The sequence below is a fragment of the Myotis yumanensis genome, unplaced genomic scaffold (genome assembly GCF_028538775.1).
Source record: "Myotis yumanensis isolate MYYU_CA2020_CCGP unplaced genomic scaffold, mMyoYum1.0.hap1 SCAF_9, whole genome shotgun sequence".
Classification (NCBI taxonomy): domain Eukaryota; kingdom Metazoa; phylum Chordata; class Mammalia; order Chiroptera; family Vespertilionidae; genus Myotis; species Myotis yumanensis.
In genome coordinates this window covers 10,424,255-10,430,570 of record NW_027223760.1, presented here as the reverse complement: position 1 = coordinate 10,430,570, position 6,316 = coordinate 10,424,255, and positions in this window count along the sequence as shown.

The following is a 6,316-nucleotide window of genomic DNA, read 5'->3' as shown; positions in this document are numbered from 1 at the left end:
TGTAATTTTGATGTGGTCATGGGATGAGGTAAATACAGCTTCCACCTATGCTGACATTTTTGAAAATCCTAGGTTGTTGTTGTTTTTGTTTGTTTGTTTGTTTTTTGGTTTTTTTTTTTAATGATGCTAGTCTCTGTGATTGATCAATAGCTTTATTTCTTTAATTGGCTATAATATAATCAATATTTAAGGGGTGGATATGTGCGGTTGCACAATAACATAGGATAAAAGGGCCAGGCTTGAAAGAGGAAAAACTAAGGGATTTTGAAGGTCCAGGTTGGAAAAAGCAAGTTATTCAGAATTCTTCAGAGAAACAGAACCAACAGGATATCTGTAGATACATGCATGTATATATACATAGGATGTGTGTGTATAGTGAAAGCTGGGAAAATTCCTTCTTTGGAGGAGGTCAGTCTTTTTTCTACGGAGGCCTTTTATTGATTAGATGAGGCCTGCCCACACTCTGAAGGGCAGTCTGTTTTACTCAAATTCTACTAATTTCAATATTAGTCTCATTTAAAAACACCTTCACAGAAACATGTAGAATAATGTTTTACCCAATCTCTGGCTATCACAGTCTAGCCAAGTTGACACATAAAATAAACCATCATGCATGACAACATCCTCTTTGCAGGTGATGTCTGGTTAGCCTGCCACTAGTGAGACCTGTGAGGAATCTCTCAGTCAACAATCAAAGTCCTGATTGACCACATCTCAGCCCAGTGCCCATACCTTCATAGCCAGTGAGGAGAATGCTCCTGCTCCTTGGTTTCCTTAGTGGGAGACTGGCAAGATTTCCATCAAGTGGTTCCATTTAATGGAAGACCAAGCTGCTCAGGGGAAGGGAGGTGATATTCTGGTCAGCGAAGAGCACATCTCTATTCTGGTTCTTTGCTGTGACCCCATGTTTCAAAAGCTCTTTATGTCTAAACTCCCCCCCCCCCCTCCCCCCGCTGCCCTCGACTCCTCAGAGGCTATAGATGCTGTTATTCATTTACTTGTTTATCACTTAACTCTCTCCCCGCCAATGCAGATGTATCAAGGGAAGGGATCCTGTTTCTTTTGTCCACTACATCTCTCTCTAGTACATAGAAATGTGCCTGACACATAGTCAGTGTTCAGTATATATTTTCTCAGTGAATAAACACATGAACAAAGGTCTGGCAATGGATAGCAGACAGTCTGTGCTATACAATGAATGTTTGTGTCCCCCTGCCACAAGTCATCTGATGAAACCTAATCCCCAGTGTGAAGGTATTTGGAAATGGGGCCGTTGGGGAGTCTGATTAGATCAAGAGAGTAGAATCCTCAGGAATGGGCTTAATACCCTTATAAAAGAGATCCCAGAGGACTCCCTTGCCTCTTCCACTGTGTTAGGACACAACAAAAGGTGGCCATCCAGCCCTAACGGGTTTGGCTTAGTGGATAGAGAGTTGGCCTGCAGACTGAAAGGTCCCAGGTTCGATTCTGGTCAAGGGCATGTACCTTGGTTGTGGGCACATCCCCAGTAGGGAGTGTGCAAGAGGCAGCTGATTGATGTTTCTCTCTCATTGATGTTTCTAACTCTCTATCCTTCTCCCTTCCTCTCTGTAAAAATATCAATTATATATATATAATTGGGCATATGCCCTTGACCAGAATCGGACCTGGGACCCTTCAGTCTGCAGGCCGACACTCTATCTACTGAGTCAAACCCGCTAGGGCAATTTTATAATGTTTTAGTTCCTTAGATCCAAGAGATTTAATAGAAGCTCATTTTGTTTATTTAGTTTCATAGCTGTAAAAGTTCATTTTACTCTCCTTCCCCCCCTCCTCTCTCTCTCTCTCTCTCTCTCTCTCTCTCTCTCTCTCTCTCCACTTATTTGATACATGACACTCTATTTAAACAAACAAAAAATATAAAAGTCAATCCCATATTTATGGGTCTTTGTCTTATACTATTAGATTTATCTAATATTTTCCACAATTTAGACAGTTTCTCATCTCTTGTGCAGTGTCATCTGCATAATGGGGTTTACTTATTAAGAGTTTCCAATGTAACCTAGACCTAAGGAAAAAAATTGCTTCTGTCTCATAAGAAAATAAAAAGCATTAGTAAAATACGGATAAAGCTTTTTCCAGAAGATCAGTATTTTTCACCAAAGAACTATTTTTCCATGGCACAGAATTCCACATCCAAATGTTCCAAATTCCACATCCAAATGTTGCCAGTAAAGGTTTTCCCAGCCCAACACGAACAATACTCAGTTAATGATAACATAATAATGTGTATACCGAGTCTCTCAGCCAAAAATTAAAATGTGAGAAACTTGCACTTGGATGACTTTTGTAACAATGCACTTTCCAACATATTGATGCTGTTTGCCCAAGATGACCGAAACTTCTCTCATGAATGTGCCCAGGTTATCTGTTGGTACATAATAAGTTACATCAACTTTCAAGGGATGAAGCAGCAACCTTCTTATTGTGCTCACTGATTCCGTGGTCAGAAATTCGAACAAGTGCACGCAGAGATGGCTTCTCTTTTCTTTGGTGTCTGGGACCTGAGGTGGGAAGACTCAAACAACCGAGGTTGACTGGAATGGCTGAGGGTTGGAATCACGGGGAGGGTCCATGCTGGGCACCTGGGCCGGGCTCAGCTGGCACTGTGGACTGTTGTGCTCACAATGGCCTTTTCGTGTGGCTTGGGCTTTTCACAGCGTGGTGGCTAGGTTCCCAAGGAAGCACCCCAAGAAAGAAGGTTCCACGTTTTGAATCTCAGACAATCATTTTCTTGGAGGCACATGGCATCTTGGGGTCAGGCATGGGTTTAAATCTCTGCTCTCCCACTACGTGAAAGAACTCAGCATGTTTTCTTCTTTCTCTTCTTCCTTCTGTGTTGATAACTTACCTGAGTTTCAGTTTCTTCATCTGTGCAGTGAATAGTGTGGCAAAATGGAATGTAAACTTCTTTCTCCCTCTGTGAGATGAATAATTAACTATTTGGCAATAGAGTAGGTAATGTTGTAATTTTGCAAAAGGATCCCAGAAGACTCCTGGGAGGGAAGGGGCCAGGATTTTTGTCTGCTCTCTGATTTCAATTTTTCTATGATTCAAGTCAACAAACCTGTCAGAGTGGACCAGGGTTGCCTTGAGCAGGGTCCAGGAATAGGTGATACAAACCCTAAAATAAAAGATGATTGTAGAAAGAGAGGACTGGGCTGGTCACAGCTACTGGTTTGGAGAAGCAAAGGGAAACATGCTTTTGCTTTCTATGTGAACCACGTGAGAGGGCTGCAAGGTTGTGCCTGGGCTACTCTCGCTCGGAGCCCCTGTGACTGAACTTTGCACCAGGAGAGAAGAGGGCAGGTATCCTCTGCTGTTCCCTGAGAAAGCTCCAGGATGCGGGACGTTTGGGAGTGCCAGAAATCCCACAGTGGATGAAACAAGAACGATGCCCTCTAGTGGTGGAAGAGAAGTTCTCCCGCTGTCCCTGTGGTTGCCTCTCTTTTCTGAGGCAGCTCCTGGAGCCCTGGTTTAAGAGTTAATGTGTTTCTGGTGTCAATCACGAGGTTTCTCAGCCTTAAGATGACTCTTTTGAGTTGTAGCTTCAGAGGGATTCATAGGTCTGGGCCTTTGAATCCTTTTTCAGTGGTTCTCAACCTTCTGGCCCTTTAAATACAGTTCCTCATGTTGTGACCCAACCATAAAATTATTTTCTTTGCTACTTCATAACTGTAATGTTGCTACTGTTACGAATCATAATGTAAATATCTGATATGCAGGATGGTCTTAGGTGACCCCTGTGAAAGGGTTGTTCGATCGCCAAAGGGGTCAAGACCCACAGGTTGAGAACCGCTGCTTTAGGTCCTGGCTGAAACCTTGAGCATATCAGAGAATGGAGTCTGGGGTGGGTGAAAAGTGGCAGGCCACGGGACCCTAGAAGATATACAAGAAACCATAATTACAAATGTAAAATAGAACAAAAATAGCACCGTTTCTGTTGTTGTAAAGACTACATAAATAAAAAAATATATATATATGCAAATTGGTCAGCATAGTACTTGGCCTTTATTAGGAGCTAAATTAGCATTGTTTCCTTCCCATTCTTCTCCCTTTTCCATCTCTCTGTCTTCTTCCTTACAGGGGAAAAGCGTGGATTTGGGGGTCAAACACACCTGATTTTTAAATTCTGACTCCTTTATTTGCTAGTTGTAATGTTCGGTTAGTCTCCTAAACTTTCTGAGACTTAGTTTTGTCATTAGTAAAACAGTTGAAAAATAATTTCACTAGTTTAGTAAAATTAAAATAAAGTTATGAAAATTGAATAAGACGATTCTGTCCCTTTTCCTATGCATTTCTCTTATCTCTCCTTTATTACACACTCAACAAAAATTCATGTCCATTTTATAGTTCTACCTTTCAGGGAATTTCAGATGCCTTCTTCTCTGCCTTTCCTGGTTGGCACTGGCCTTGATAATCATTTCTTTGGGACCACCCATGTTTCCTCTACTGAATTTCCCCAAATATCCCAGAGTGAACACCCAAGGGGCCTTACTCACTTCCTTCCTTTATGCAGAACAAGGTCACCTCCTGTAAATTTTGGAATGTGTCCATTTGAGGCCTACTCTGCTTTTATGTTCATCGCTGAACTCCCACCTCAGAGGAATAAATAGGCCACAGGGTTAAGATTGGGTGGTTTTTTCTCCCCAGTTAGATAGCAAAGTATTATTACCATCAGGGACATGAAAACAATTAGGTATCCCATAGAAGCACCCAAGTGCTTAGCATATGCCACAGTATTTATTGGGTGACTTGGAATGAAGGCCTCCCTATGATCAAAGCCCTTGAATCCAAGGGCTCCAAGAGTTTTCCTGGTCCCAACCCCTGTACTCTAGGGTTTGCCTAAATTGAGAGCAACTCTACTTCAGGAGCAGTGATCCATGAGCTTTCTATATTTACCCTACCATTGGGCCAGATTTGCTATATAACATGTAATTGATAGCAATGTTAATCCAACTTATTGCCTTCATTCTAGCTCCTATCCAAATGTGGCTCCTTGAGACAGCACAATTTTCCAACTTAGCCTAGCAGTTACTCTGTCTTTTATTTTGGTATTGAACTCAAATAAGAGTCTTTTAAGCATTCAAATGACAACTTGTGGGGCATGAAAAGTGGTAGAATGACATTGGAATGAAAGACACTGCCTCACACTGTGAACAGATGATTTCATTATCTGGGTCTGTTATCAAGGTTTCTCTTACAATTACGGAGAAACTGCATCCTTACCAGTACTTGTTATTGTCTGTCTTTTTTATTACAGCCACCCTAGTGGGTATGAAGTGCTATTTCATTGTTCTTTTGATTTGTACTTCCCTGATGGCCAATGATGTTGACCCATCCTATGCTATCCTAGAACAATTATTCTTTTTAGTATGTTTATTGGCCACTTGTGTATCTTCTTTGGAGAAATCTCTATTCAGATCCTTTGCCCATTTTAAAGTTGGGTTGTCTTTTTATAAATAACCTATCATGGTTCTTTATATTTTTATGTACAAGTCTCTTATTAGGCATATGATTTGCAAATATTTTCTCTCATTTTTATGGGCTATCTTTGCTCTTTCATGGTCTCCTTTGAAGCACAATTTTTAATTTTGATGATGTCCATTTTGTTTATTTATTTTGTTGTTTATACTTTTGGTGTCATAGTCTCAAATTTTGGTATATGAGACTTACACATTGATCTGGGTAAGCAAGAAGAACAATACACACACATACATAACCTTAGACAGAGATTAGGTATCAGGAAGCCCACTCTCTCTCCCCAGTCCTTTCCTTTAATGACACTACGAATGAAAGAAGAGTATCCCACTGATACAAGGCACATGTGCTTTGAGGTCAATCCCCTTTGTGGGTTGTTCTAGATCTCTCACATTCTAGCAACAATAATCAGTTGAAGGTCATTTAGGAACCCACCAAGAGGACTAAATCAATCTGTAATTTTTAACTCTCCAAAGGGGAATTGGAACAATAATACCCAAATGATGTTGACTAATAAGTTGATATCCCTTGGAAGAGAAGTCCCAGGTGTTACCATATGATTTTATCCTTTGTTTGCATCTCAGAAAGATAAATAAATATAGATCCTTTTGGTTCCTGAAAGAATCAGGAACCAAAAAAATACTGATGGGAAGGAGTGGCGAGCCAACTAGCACAGTATTAAAGGAGATGGTGATAAAGGCAAAAATCTGTAGCTGAGGTTCAAGAACCTGATTCTGAGGGGTACGAATCCAGCAGACATGTCTTAATGATGGCATATGCGAGAGTCATCTGCGTG